Raw genomic sequence first — 15,791 nt, forward strand, 5'->3', positions numbered from 1 at the left:
AAGACTAACTAACCATTATTCCCCATAAAGGGAAATTTGGTCAATTCATGGCAATCAACTAACAACTATTCCCCGCAAGGGTATTTTGGTCAAAATACAACAATTATATAAAAACTATCATATTTCATGCATTCCTATACAACTCAGCAGCTAGTTTCGTTATGACAGAATTTCTACTTGAAAGATTGCACTAGTTCACCGATCATAACGTTTCAATTAATTCACCAAAAATCACCACAGAAGCATACATATCTTAGGTTTCCAGAACATATTTTATCTTATTTTTATTCCACATATTTTTCTTATAATGACCAAAACATTACAGCAAACTCATATCAGTCAGATTCATGCGCAGAATGTTATTTACAATTCCCGTTAAACGAAAAATCCAATAAATGCAAGACCACTTGGGTTTGGTTCCTAACTCAGTGAGTCAACTTCCAGAAGTGGAACCAACCCAATTGGTCTCGTAGTTCATGAGATATAACATTTACAACATAACCTAACAGCAGGTCTAACAGCTAAGCTTTGCATCACGTTTTTGTAAAATCATAAAAGTATACTTCCACTTATCCAAAAATTACGAATTTATACTTTATAGAAACTAGACTCAACCTAGTTTACTGCAGTACCCACAATCTCAATCAATTTTCACGTTCACACTTCGTTACAGTCAGTTAAACATCGTACATACATTCTGTCCAGAATCTGTTCACATCAAAACTCAACAAAATAACAATCTAAGAACTATCATGCATCCATATAACCCTCTAGACACTATAACTACTATCCATGCATATCAATCACACCATACATACAAGATTAGGGTTTGTGTTTTAACTCAAATCAAAGACAACAATGAATCATGCAACAACATCAATCTAGTTAGCAATTCATTATCCAAATAACAACAATCATATTACTCATATACATGGACAAAATCGGCTGCCTTAGGGTTTATACTTAACCCATTAAACATCAAAATTAAACAACAAAGAGGTAAGAGGTGATCAAGTATACCTTCCTAGCACCTAGTTCTTGGATTAATCTCTTGGTTTGATGGTTGTGTGAGGGTGTTTGTGGACGGCAGCCGTGAAGAACAAGGAGAGAGAGGCCGATCGGGTTGTGGTGTGGGGGAAAAGAAATAGGTTAGGGTTTTAGTTAAGGATATATTTATAATAATACAAGTTACACTCTAGTCCCTAATCTTTCAAGTGTTACATCTCTAGCCTAAACTAGTTGGTTCTTGTTTCTTGTTTAACATTCCACATAACAATCAAGTAACACACATATACCTAACACATAATAATCACATAATTAGTGTTTTGACGTTTGTCGTTTATTTATCAATCGTTCGCGTCAACTCGTTTGCGTTTCGGTGCAAATCCCGAAAGACTACACATGTAGTAAGTGTTAAGCGTCATTTAAACCCTAGTTTAAATGTAATGAAGTGTGCGTTATAGATTCAACGATCTTAAAGTTTGAATTGACGGAGTTGAGTTAACGGGGTTAACCTGAAATTGACGATTGTCACATCATTCCCATGTTAAAGAATTTTCGTCCCGAAAATTTGAGTCAAGTCGTGATGAGTGTCTGAAAAAGTAAGAAAATTTTTTTCAGTTTGTCATATCATCCCCTAGTAGAAAGAAATTTCGTCCCGAAATTTAGTTCATACCTCCGGTGATGTTTGACGGTTTGCCGGGTTTCGCGGTTTTCGGTGTTTGGTTAGCCCTTCAAAAAGGTGAGGATACTTTTTCATCATGTGATCCTCGCGTTCCCACGTGAACTCCGGTCCACGTCTCGAGTTCCAACGAACCTTAACGATTGAAATTTTGCTGCGTTTGAGCGTTTTGGTTTCCCAATCCAAAACCTCGACTGGTTCCTCAATGAACCGTAACTGTTCATCAACTTGTAGTTCCTCCAACGGGACTACTTGGGTTTCATCAGATAGGCATTTCTTCAAATTTGATACGTGGAATACATCGTGTACGCCACTGAGTTCTGTTGGTAGGTCCAGTCGGTACGCCACCGGACCAATGCGCTCAGTTATCCGGTACGGACCAACATATCGTGGGTTGAGTTTGTTTCGCTTACCAAAGCGAACCACACCTTTCCAAGGTGAGACTTTGAGTAACACCCGATCGTTCACTTGAAATTCGAGAGGTTTTCGGCGCTTGTCGGCGTAACTCTTTTGGCGATCTCGTGCTGCTGCCATGCGATTTCGGATTTGAACAATCTTTTCCGAGGTTTCGAGTACCAGTTCCGGACCAGTGATTTGGCTATCACCCACCTCTGCCCAGCAGAGTGGTGATCGACACTTCCGTCCGTACAGCGCTTCAAACGGCGCTGCCTTAATACTTGCGTGGTAGCTGTTATTATACGAAAACTCTACCAAGGGTAAGTGGGGTTCCCATCTTTTTCCGAAATCTAAGACGCATGCACGCAACATATCCTCCAGGGTCTGAATAGTCCGTTCACTTTGCCCATCCGTCTGAGGATGGTATGCTGTACTCATATCGAGACGTGTGCCCAGTGCGCTTTGCAGCGACTTCCAAAAGTGTGAGGTAAAACGAGAATCTCGATCGGAAATGATCGAGACAGGCACTCCGTGTCTCGACACTACTTCCTTCATGTAGACACGAGTCAGTCTTTCCATTTTGTCTGTTTCCTTAATCGCTAGGAAGTGCGCCGATTTAGTCAACCGGTCAACGATCACCCAGATGGTATCGCATCCCGTCGGTGTCTTAGGCAAACCCGTAATAAAGTCCATAGAGATGTGTTCCCATTTCCACATTGGGAGTTCCGGTTGTTACAGAAGGCCAGATGGTTTCTGGTATTCTATCTTGACTCTGGCACAAGTCAAACATTTGCTCACGTAGGTGGCAATGTCGGCTTTCATGTTCGGCCACCAGTAAAGTGCCTTTAAATCATGATACATTTTATCTGAGCCGGGGTGGATAGAATATCGGGACTTGTGAGCTTCGTCCATCACTAGAGTTCTCAACTCTCCGTATCGTGGAACCCAAATCCGGTTCTCAAAATATCGGACCCCGTCCGATCTTGTTTCAAGTTGCTTGCTCATGCCCCGCATGAGTTCCGATGGAAGATTATCATCTTTCAAAGCTTCCAGTTGCGCATCGCGAATCTGATCGGGTAAGCTGGCATGAATCGTGAGTTGCAATGCTCTCACCCGTCTGGGTTTATCTGTTTCTTTTCTGCTGAGGGCGTCGGCCACCACATTGGCCTTGCCAGGGTGGTACTTGATGGCACAATCGTAATCTTTAAGCAGCTCGACCCAACGACGCTGTCGCATGTTCAGCTCCTTCTGATCGTAGATATGTTGGAGACTCTTGTGGTCGGTGTAAATGGTAAACTTGGTACCGTACAAGTAATGCCTCCATATCTTAAGAGCAAACACTACAGCTCCGAGTTCCAAATCATGGGTCGTGTAGTTCTTCTCGTGAACCCGTAGTTGTCTAGAGGCGTAGGCTATAACCTTCTCGAGTTGCATCAGCACACAACCGAGACCTTGTATAGATGCGTCACAGTGTACCTCAAAATTTTCCGTTCCCTCGGGGAGGGCTAAAATAGGGGCGCTACAAAGCTTGGTTTTCAACAGTTGAAAAGCGGATTCTTGCGCGTCACCCCAGTTGTACTTAGTGCCCTTGTGAGTCAAAGCGGTGAGGGGTTGAGCAATCTTTGAAAATCCCTCGATGAAACGCCGATAGTAGCCGGCCAGTCCTAGGAATTGTCGCACCTCAGTCGGAGTCTTAGGTGCTTCCCAGTTTTTGATGGCCTCTACCTTACCGGGATCGACATGGATACCATTCTCGTTGATCACATGTCCTAAAAAGTGAACCTCGCGAAGCCAAAATTCACATTTCGAGAGTTTAGCATACAGTTGTTCCTTCTTCAGTAGTTCCAGAATTATCCTTAAGTGCTCTTCGTGGTCAGTCTCGTTCTTGGAATAGACGAGAATATCATCGATGAAAACAATCACGAACTTGTCGAGGTACGCCTTGCATACTCGATTCATGAGATCCATAAATATGGCTGGTGCGTTGGTTAGGCCAAAAGGCATAACCGAAAACTCGTAGTGACCATACCGTGTTCTGAAAGCCGTTTTTTTTGAAATATCTTGTTCGCGCACTCTCAGCTGGTGATAACCGGATCGTAGATCGATCTTCGAGTAGTAACTCGATCCCTGAAGCTGGTCAAATAAATCATCAATTCGGGGTAAAGGATAACGGTTCTTGACCTTCATCTTGTTCAACTCCCGGTAGTCGATGCACATTCGGAAAGTCCCGTCTTTCTTTCGGACAAACAAGACAGGGGCTCCCCATGGCGATGAGCTAGGTCGGATAAAACCTTTATCCAACAAATCTTGCAACTGGGTGGACAACTCCTGAAGTTCCGCCGGTGCGAGCCGATACGGGGCTCGTGCTATGGGTGCTGCACCGGGTGTCAACTCGATCTGAAATTCGACTTGACGAATAGGAGGGAGTCCAGGTAAATCCTCCGGGAAAACTTCCGGGAAGTCTCGCACAACCGGTATGTCTTCAATTCGTTTCTCTTCCGCGGGTTTCTCAACAATCTGCGCCAAAATTGCCGGATGACCCTTTCGTAAATACTTCTGTGCCTTCATAAGGGTAATGACGCTGGTGGTCATGCCGCTTCTCTCGCCTCGGACCGAAATGATCTCGCCAGAAGGGGTGGTAATATGGACTATCTTATCATGGCATATAATCTCCGCTCGGTTCTCGGATAACCAGTCCATGCCGACAACGACATAGAAACTACTAAGCGTAAAAGGAATAAGGTCGATGTCAAAGACATGACCTGACAGTTTCAACTTACATCCCGCAAGTATATGAGTTGTTATTACAGTTTTACCGTTAGCTAATTCAACAGGAAACTTAGCGTCTAACGGGGTTGGAGTAAGGTTTAAAAGTTGGCTAAAGGCCTTTGACACAAAACTCCTATCAGCTCCAGTGTCAAACAAAACAGAAGCAAAACAATCGTTTACAGGGAACTTACCAGACACCACATACGGATCATTGCGGGCTTGACCCGATCCAATCACAAACCCTCTTCCTTTGCCATTTCCTCCACCGTTACTGCCACTTCCATTACCCCCATTATTGTCATTCTGTTTCAGCTTGGGGCAATCTTTCCGGAAATGACCTTCCTGCCCACATTCAAAGCACCCCTTAGTTGTCATTGGTGGCTTAGGAGCACCCTTTGCCGCAAGGTCTCCTCTACATTCTTTCGCTTGGTGACCTATCTTTCCGCATCTTTGACATTTGACACGGTCACACTGGCCAACATGATGAAAGTTGCACCTGTTGCACTTTGGATATTTTCCAGCATATCCGCTCGAAACCTGTCCGCTACCGTTGTTGTTGTTGTTGTTGTGATTCTGAGTATTGAAACTCCGAGTAAATTCGGGCTTACGGTAGTGGTGTTGCGGTGGGAGGTTTGAGGATGAAGTTCTGGTGTTGTCAAACTTTCTCTTTCCGCTGTTCGGGTTACTGTTGTTGTTACTGTTGCTGACGTGGTCATTACTCGGGTTGTCACGGGCTTTAGCAGTCGAACCCCTCGGTGGTAACGCACCCTGGGTCACAGCCTGATCCGTCAGTTTGTGAGCCAAACGGATCGCTTGTTGTATCGTGGCTGGTCGGGAAGACGTCACCATGCCCTGAATCTGTGGTGCTAACCCATCAATGTACAACTCTATTCTCTTGCTCGGCGGATCCACCATCCGCGGACACATCACTGCCAACTCGTGCGAACGAGTAGTGTAGGCTTCAATCTCCGAACCCACCATCTTCAACGACCAAAACTCCGACTCTAACTTCGAAATTTCTTCCCTCGGACAGTACTCCTCTCGCATCATGCTCTTGAACTCCTCCCAGTTCATCGCGTTAGCCAGTTCCAACCCAAGGATCTGGACGTTTGAATTCCACCAAGTGAGGGCGGAATCCTCAAGTGTCCCAGCAGCGAAATTGACCCTACTGGCAGGGGGACAATTACACATCTCAAAGGCCGACTCGGCCTTCTCAGCCCAACGCAGGAAGCCTATAGCTCCCTCAGTCGGTTCTTCTTCAGGTTCTTCTTCGGGTTCCTCCTCGGGATCTTCCTCGGGATCTTCCTCAGGCTCCTCTTCGGGATCTTCTTCAGGTTCTACTTCAGGCTCTGCCTCGGGCTCGGCCTCAGGCTCTGCCTCAGGTTCTGCTGCGTTCTGAGCAAGTTGCATTTGTAGGATATCGCAACGTTCTAATGCTATCTCAGTTCGGGTCCTTGCTTCTTGGAGTTGCTCTTGCAAGTCTATCATCTCGGCTTGCATCTTCATCATAACCTTTGTTTGTTGCTTACTAGTCTCTTGCATTTCTTTCATTGCCGCTGCCATGCGGGCAATCTCCTCCTGAGTCTCGGTTCCATCTTTAAACAGTCTGGCAACATTTTCTCTAGTGTAGCGCATGTAACCCACATCACGCTCCAAACAAGAGATGACAGCTGCGAGAACTCGCTCCACAGGTTCGGTTATGGGTGGTAGAGTGTTAGGGTAAGCAGGGTGGTTCGGGTGAGGCAATGGGGGAACTTGTTCACGGTAGACCATACGTCTGATCATGTTGGGGTACCAATCCCAGCTAACGTTGTTTTCATACAGGCCTCCGGATAGGCGGTACCTCTTCGGTGCAGGAGTTTTGAGTTCCGGGACTACACGGGGGTGGCAAGGCAGTAGGTAACTGCGGTTCCTTCCCGTGAGCATGCGTCATCGAATCGGATGATGATGAGGGTGGCGTCGACATTCCTACAGGTAAGCCGGGTATATGCGCGCGTAAGAGGGAAGGAGGTAAAGAAATAAGATTTCAAGACTACACAAACCTATGCAGTGCGTATCATTATAACTAATGGGTCGTCGCGGTTATAGTCTAGTATGCATTCAGTTTCTAGTTCGCTAAAACCTGGCTCTGATACCAATCTGTCACACCCTCAAAATCCACTAACGGAGTTTTACCGTCAGAGGGTGTGAACTGGCAGGATCGGAATCATTAGTTATAATCAAACCAAAGAAAAACGTTTAAATGAAAGTAAGTGCGGAAGCGTAAAACCTTAATTCAAAAGTTGCGTCACGCAGGACGACTTAAAACCAAATGTAACTGTTAAAATTAAGTTTGCAGAATAAAAGTGTTTTCATTAATACATGCTCCTAAACCGCGCGCCCGCCTCGGCTACCTGAGAATAACATACTAAAAGTGTCAACACAAAGTTGGTGAGTTCACAAGTAAAATAAGATAAATCGTTTAGCGTTTTGCGTAACCTCGTTACGACGTTTGAGTGTGTAACCACGTTACAGCGTTTGAGTGTGTAACCACGTTACAGCGTTTGAGTGTGTAACCACGTTACAGCGTTTAAGTGTGTAACCACGTTACAGCGTTTAAGTGTTTTGCATTACCAGATAGTGTTATGTCAAATTATATATCGATAGGTAGCTAATCTATACAACAAGTATCGCTAAGTGGTTCGCGACCGAAGCTGACTGTTTATCAAGTGCCCGTCACCAGGTCCTCCAGACCATGGTAAGTGTTAGCCAAAATTTACACCCACTCAACCTCCAGTTGAGCTTAGCGTCGGGTGGGGTTTGTCAAACCCAGTAGTACTACCCAAAAGTGACTCGCTATTCCAAATATTAACCGGTCCGATGTGTGGGACTTCAAATGTTACGTATGCCGCTTAGCCTTTACAAGTGATATATAATTTATAACAAAATCTTTCATATGCGTTTATCTCAGAAAATATGTTTATCGGAGTATGTTATCTCCCCCAAGTGAAAAACGTTTGAAAACAGTTCAAAGAGCGGGGTAAGTGAAACTCACTGTTTGCGAAGATTATCCCGATCTAGATCACCAAGTGATGCGCGTCGTAGAAACTCTCTAGTGTTCTAAATAACAAAGAGATTTTCTAAGTATCGGTACGTTTAACGAGTCTCTAGACTCGGCACATAATACCTATGCACGTAACAGATTTCGTGTTTCGTTTGTGAGTCGTGTGTGACTTAAACAAGTACAATTGTGATATGATACATGAGTGAGCAATTACTTTCGTGTCACGTACTAATAACATACTTTACTAGCAATTATTCCCGTAAGGGCATTTTGGTCAACAAACAAAGACTAACTAACCATTATTCCCCATAAAGGGAAATTTGGTCAATTCATGGCAATCAACTAACAACTATTCCCCGCAAGGGTATTTTGGTCAAAATACAACAATTATATAAAAACTATCATATTTCATGCATTCCTATACAACTCAGCAGCTAGTTTCGTTATGACAGAATTTCTACTTGAAAGATTGCACTAGTTCACCGATCATAACGTTTCAATTAATTCACCAAAAATCACCACAGAAGCATACATATCTTAGGTTTCCAGAACATATTTTATCTTATTTTTATTCCACATATTTTTCTTATAATGACCAAAACATTACAGCAAACTCATATCAGTCAGATTCATGCGCAACAGAATGTTATTTACAATTCCCGTTAAACGAAAAATCCAATAAATGCAAGACCACTTGGGTTTGGTTCCTAACTCAGTGAGTCAACTTCCAGAAGTGGAACCAACCCAATTGGTCTCGTAGTTCATGAGATATAACATTTACAACATAACCTAACAGCTAAGCTTTGCATCACGTTTTTGTAAAATCATAAAAGTATACTTCCACTTATCCAAAAATTACGAATTTATACTTTATAGAAACTAGACTCAACCTAGTTTACTGCAGTACCCACAATCTCAATCAATTTTCACGTTCACACTTCGTTACAGTCAGTTAAACATCGTACATACATTCTGTCCAGAATCTGTTCACATCAAAACTCAACAAAATAACAATCTAAGAACTATCATGCATCCATATAACCCTCTAGACACTATAACTACTATCCATGCATATCAATCACACCATACATACAAGATTAGGGTTTGTGTTTTAACTCAAATCAAAGAAAACAATGAATCATGCAACAACATCAATCTAGTTAGCAATTCATTATCCAAATAACAACAATCATATTACTCATATACATGGACAAAATCGGCTGCCTTAGGGTTTATACTTAACCCATTAAACATCAAAATTAAACAACAAAGAGGTAAGAGGTGATCAAGTATACCTTCCTAGCACCTAGTTCTTGGATTAATCTCTTGGTTTGATGGTTGTGTGAGGGTGTTTGTGGACGGCAGCCGTGAAGAACAAGGAGAGAGAGGCCGATCGGGTTGTGGTGTGGGGGAAAAGAAATAGGTTAGGGTTTTAGTTAAGGATATATTTATAATAATACAAGTTACACTCTAGTCCCTAATCTTTCAAGTGTTACATCTCTAGCCTAAACTAGTTGGTTCTTGTTTCTTGTTTAACATTCCACATAACAATCAAGTAACACACATATACCTAACACATAATAATCACATAATTAGTGTTTTGACGTTTGTCGTTTATTTATCAATCGTTCGCGTCAACTCGTTTGCGTTTCGGTGCAAATCCCGAAAGACTACACATGTAGTAAGTGTTAAGCGTCATTTAAACCCTAGTTTAAATGTAATGAAGTGTGCGTTATAGATTCAACGATCTTAAAGTTTGAATTGACGGAGTTGAGTTAACGGGGTTAACCTGAAATTGACGATTGTCACATCATTCCCATGTTAAAGAATTTTCGTCCCGAAAATTTGAGTCAAGTCGTGATGAGTGTCTGAAAAAGTAAGAAAATTTTTTTCAGTTTGTCATATCATCCCCTAGTAGAAAGAAATTTCGTCCCGAAATTTAGTTCATACCTCCGGTGATGTTTGACGGTTTGCCGGGTTTCGCGGTTTTCGGTGTTTGGTTAGCCCTTCAAAAAGGTGAGGATACTTTTTCATCATGTGATCCTCGCGTTCCCACGTGAACTCCGGTCCACGTCTCGAGTTCCAACGAACCTTAACGATTGAAATTTTGCTGCGTTTGAGCGTTTTGGTTTCCCAATCCAAAACCTCGACTGGTTCCTCAATGAACCGTAACTGTTCATCAACTTGTAGTTCCTCCAACGGGACTACTTGGGTTTCATCAGATAGGCATTTCTTCAAATTTGATACGTGGAATACATCGTGTACGCCACTGAGTTCTGTTGGTAGGTCCAGTCGGTACGCCACCGGACCAATGCGCTCAGTTATCCGGTACGGACCAACATATCGTGGGTTGAGTTTGTTTCGCTTACCAAAGCGAACCACACCTTTCCAAGGTGAGACTTTGAGTAACACCCGATCGTTCACTTGAAATTCGAGAGGTTTTCGGCGCTTGTCGGCGTAACTCTTTTGGCGATCTCGTGCTGCTGCCATGCGATTTCGGATTTGAACAATCTTTTCCGAGGTTTCGAGTACCAGTTCCGGACCAGTGATTTGGCTATCACCCACCTCTGCCCAGCAGAGTGGTGATCGACACTTCCGTCCGTACAGCGCTTCAAACGGCGCTGCCTTAATACTTGCGTGGTAGCTGTTATTATACGAAAACTCTACCAAGGGTAAGTGGGGTTCCCATCTTTTTCCGAAATCTAAGACGCATGCACGCAACATATCCTCCAGGGTCTGAATAGTCCGTTCACTTTGCCCATCCGTCTGAGGATGGTATGCTGTACTCATATCGAGACGTGTGCCCAGTGCGCTTTGCAGCGACTTCCAAAAGTGTGAGGTAAAACGAGAATCTCGATCGGAAATGATCGAGACAGGCACTCCGTGTCTCGACACTACTTCCTTCATGTAGACACGAGTCAGTCTTTCCATTTTGTCTGTTTCCTTAATCGCTAGGAAGTGCGCCGATTTAGTCAACCGGTCAACGATCACCCAGATGGTATCGCATCCCGTCGGTGTCTTAGGCAAACCCGTAATAAAGTCCATAGAGATGTGTTCCCATTTCCACATTGGGAGTTCCGGTTGTTACAGAAGGCCAGATGGTTTCTGGTATTCTATCTTGACTCTGGCACAAGTCAAACATTTGCTCACGTAGGTGGCAATGTCGGCTTTCATGTTCGGCCACCAGTAAAGTGCCTTTAAATCATGATACATTTTATCTGAGCCGGGGTGGATAGAATATCGGGACTTGTGAGCTTCGTCCATCACTAGAGTTCTCAACTCTCCGTATCGTGGAACCCAAATCCGGTTCTCAAAATATCGGACCCCGTCCGATCTTGTTTCAAGTTGCTTGCTCATGCCCCGCATGAGTTCCGATGGAAGATTATCATCTTTCAAAGCTTCCAGTTGCGCATCGCGAATCTGATCGGGTAAGCTGGCATGAATCGTGAGTTGCAATGCTCTCACCCGTCTGGGTTTATCTGTTTCTTTTCTGCTGAGGGCGTCGGCCACCACATTGGCCTTGCCAGGGTGGTACTTGATGGCACAATCGTAATCTTTAAGCAGCTCGACCCAACGACGCTGTCGCATGTTCAGCTCCTTCTGATCGTAGATATGTTGGAGACTCTTGTGGTCGGTGTAAATGGTAAACTTGGTACCGTACAAGTAATGCCTCCATATCTTAAGAGCAAACACTACAGCTCCGAGTTCCAAATCATGGGTCGTGTAGTTCTTCTCGTGAACCCGTAGTTGTCTAGAGGCGTAGGCTATAACCTTCTCGAGTTGCATCAGCACACAACCGAGACCTTGTATAGATGCGTCACAGTGTACCTCAAAATTTTCCGTTCCCTCGGGGAGGGCTAAAATAGGGGCGCTACAAAGCTTGGTTTTCAACAGTTGAAAAGCGGATTCTTGCGCGTCACCCCAGTTGTACTTAGTGCCCTTGTGAGTCAAAGCGGTGAGGGGTTGAGCAATCTTTGAAAATCCCTCGATGAAACGCCGATAGTAGCCGGCCAGTCCTAGGAATTGTCGCACCTCAGTCGGAGTCTTAGGTGCTTCCCAGTTTTTGATGGCCTCTACCTTACCGGGATCGACATGGATACCATTCTCGTTGATCACATGTCCTAAAAAGTGAACCTCGCGAAGCCAAAATTCACATTTCGAGAGTTTAGCATACAGTTGTTCCTTCTTCAGTAGTTCCAGAATTATCCTTAAGTGCTCTTCGTGGTCAGTCTCGTTCTTGGAATAGACGAGAATATCATCGATGAAAACAATCACGAACTTGTCGAGGTACGCCTTGCATACTCGATTCATGAGATCCATAAATATGGCTGGTGCGTTGGTTAGGCCAAAAGGCATAACCGAAAACTCGTAGTGACCATACCGTGTTCTGAAAGCCGTTTTTTTTGAAATATCTTGTTCGCGCACTCTCAGCTGGTGATAACCGGATCGTAGATCGATCTTCGAGTAGTAACTCGATCCCTGAAGCTGGTCAAATAAATCATCAATTCGGGGTAAAGGATAACGGTTCTTGACCTTCATCTTGTTCAACTCCCGGTAGTCGATGCACATTCGGAAAGTCCCGTCTTTCTTTCGGACAAACAAGACAGGGGCTCCCCATGGCGATGAGCTAGGTCGGATAAAACCTTTATCCAACAAATCTTGCAACTGGGTGGACAACTCCTGAAGTTCCGCCGGTGCGAGCCGATACGGGGCTCGTGCTATGGGTGCTGCACCGGGTGTCAACTCGATCTGAAATTCGACTTGACGAATAGGAGGGAGTCCAGGTAAATCCTCCGGGAAAACTTCCGGGAAGTCTCGCACAACCGGTATGTCTTCAATTCGTTTCTCTTCCGCGGGTTTCTCAACAATCTGCGCCAAAATTGCCGGATGACCCTTTCGTAAATACTTCTGTGCCTTCATAAGGGTAATGACGCTGGTGGTCATGCCGCTTCTCTCGCCTCGGACCGAAATGATCTCGCCAGAAGGGGTGGTAATATGGACTATCTTATCATGGCATATAATCTCCGCTCGGTTCTCGGATAACCAGTCCATGCCGACAACGACATAGAAACTACTAAGCGTAAAAGGAATAAGGTCGATGTCAAAGACATGACCTGACAGTTTCAACTTACATCCCGCAAGTATATGAGTTGTTATTACAGTTTTACCGTTAGCTAATTCAACAGGAAACTTAGCGTCTAACGGGGTTGGAGTAAGGTTTAAAAGTTGGCTAAAGGCCTTTGACACAAAACTCCTATCAGCTCCAGTGTCAAACAAAACAGAAGCAAAACAATCGTTTACAGGGAACTTACCAGACACCACATACGGATCATTGCGGGCTTGACCCGATCCAATCACAAACCCTCTTCCTTTGCCATTTCCTCCACCGTTACTGCCACTTCCATTACCCCCATTATTGTCATTCTGTTTCAGCTTGGGGCAATCTTTCCGGAAATGACCTTCCTGCCCACATTCAAAGCACCCCTTAGTTGTCATTGGTGGCTTAGGAGCACCCTTTGCCGCAAGGTCTCCTCTACATTCTTTCGCTTGGTGACCTATCTTTCCGCATCTTTGACATTTGACACGGTCACACTGGCCAACATGATGAAAGTTGCACCTGTTGCACTTTGGATATTTTCCAGCATATCCGCTCGAAACCTGTCCGCTACCGTTGTTGTTGTTGTTGTTGTGATTCTGAGTATTGAAACTCCGAGTAAATTCGGGCTTACGGTAGTGGTGTTGCGGTGGGAGGTTTGAGGATGAAGTTCTGGTGTTGTCAAACTTTCTCTTTCCGCTGTTCGGGTTACTGTTGTTGTTACTGTTGCTGACGTGGTCATTACTCGGGTTGTCACGGGCTTTAGCAGTCGAACCCCTCGGTGGTAACGCACCCTGGGTCACAGCCTGATCCGTCAGTTTGTGAGCCAAACGGATCGCTTGTTGTATCGTGGCTGGTCGGGAAGACGTCACCATGCCCTGAATCTGTGGTGCTAACCCATCAATGTACAACTCTATTCTCTTGCTCGGCGGATCCACCATCCGCGGACACATCACTGCCAACTCGTGCGAACGAGTAGTGTAGGCTTCAATCTCCGAACCCACCATCTTCAACGACCAAAACTCCGACTCTAACTTCGAAATTTCTTCCCTCGGACAGTACTCCTCTCGCATCATGCTCTTGAACTCCTCCCAGTTCATCGCGTTAGCCAGTTCCAACCCAAGGATCTGGACGTTTGAATTCCACCAAGTGAGGGCGGAATCCTCAAGTGTCCCAGCAGCGAAATTGACCCTACTGGCAGGGGGACAATTACACATCTCAAAGGCCGACTCGGCCTTCTCAGCCCAACGCAGGAAGCCTATAGCTCCCTCAGTCGGTTCTTCTTCAGGTTCTTCTTCGGGTTCCTCCTCGGGATCTTCCTCGGGATCTTCCTCAGGCTCCTCTTCGGGATCTTCTTCAGGTTCTACTTCAGGCTCTGCCTCGGGCTCGGCCTCAGGCTCTGCCTCAGGTTCTGCTGCGTTCTGAGCAAGTTGCATTTGTAGGATATCGCAACGTTCTAATGCTATCTCAGTTCGGGTCCTTGCTTCTTGGAGTTGCTCTTGCAAGTCTATCATCTCGGCTTGCATCTTCATCATAACCTTTGTTTGTTGCTTACTAGTCTCTTGCATTTCTTTCATTGCCGCTGCCATGCGGGCAATCTCCTCCTGAGTCTCGGTTCCATCTTTAAACAGTCTGGCAACATTTTCTCTAGTGTAGCGCATGTAACCCACATCACGCTCCAAACAAGAGATGACAGCTGCGAGAACTCGCTCCACAGGTTCGGTTATGGGTGGTAGAGTGTTAGGGTAAGCAGGGTGGTTCGGGTGAGGCAATGGGGGAACTTGTTCACGGTAGACCATACGTCTGATCATGTTGGGGTACCAATCCCAGCTAACGTTGTTTTCATACAGGCCTCCGGATAGGCGGGTACCTCTTCGGTGCAGGAGTTTTGAGTTCCGGGACTACACGGGGTGGCAAGGCAGTAGGTAACTGCGGTTCCTTCCCGTGAGCATGCGTCATCGAATCGGATGATGATGAGGGTGGCGTCGACATTCCTACAGGTAAGCCGGGTATATGCGCGCGTAAGAGGGAAGGAGGTAAAGAAATAAGATTTCAAGACTACACAAACCTATGCAGTGCGTATCATTATAACTAATGGGTCGTCGCGGTTATAGTCTAGTATGCATTCAGTTTCTAGTTCGCTAAAACCTGGCTCTGATACCAATCTGTCACACCCTCAAAATCCACTAACGGAGTTTTACCGTCAGAGGGTGTGAACTGGCAGGATCGGAATCATTAGTTATAATCAAACCAAAGAAAAACGTTTAAATGAAAGTAAGTGCGGAAGCGTAAAACCTTAATTCAAAAGTTGCGTCACGCAGGACGACTTAAAACCAAATGTAACTGTTAAAATTAAGTTTGCAGAATAAAAGTGTTTTCATTAATACATGCTCCTAAACCGCGCGCCCGCCTCGGCTACCTGAGAATAACATACTAAAAGTGTCAACACAAGGTTGGTGAGTTCACAAGTAAAATAAGATAAATCGTTTAGCGTTTTGCGTAACCTCGTTACGACGTTTGAGTGTGTAACCACGTTACAGCGTTTGAGTGTGTAACCACGTTACAGCGTTTGAGTGTGTAACCACGTTACAGCGTTTAAGTGTGTAACCACGTTACAGCGTTTAAGTGTTTTGCATTACCAGATAGTGTTATGTCAAATTATATATCGATAGGTAGCTAATCTATACAACAAGTATCGCTAAGTGGTTCGCGACCGAAGCTGACTGTTTATCAAGTGCCCGTCACCAGGTCCTCCAGACCATGGTAAGTGTTAGCCAAAATTTACACCCACTCAACCTCCAGTTGAG

Source organism: Bidens hawaiensis, unplaced genomic scaffold, assembly GCF_021521415.1.
Source record: "Bidens hawaiensis isolate Kalapana, Puna unplaced genomic scaffold, B.hawaiensis_p1.1 tig00036766_1, whole genome shotgun sequence".
NCBI classification, from domain to species: Eukaryota; Viridiplantae; Streptophyta; class Magnoliopsida; order Asterales; family Asteraceae; genus Bidens; species Bidens hawaiensis.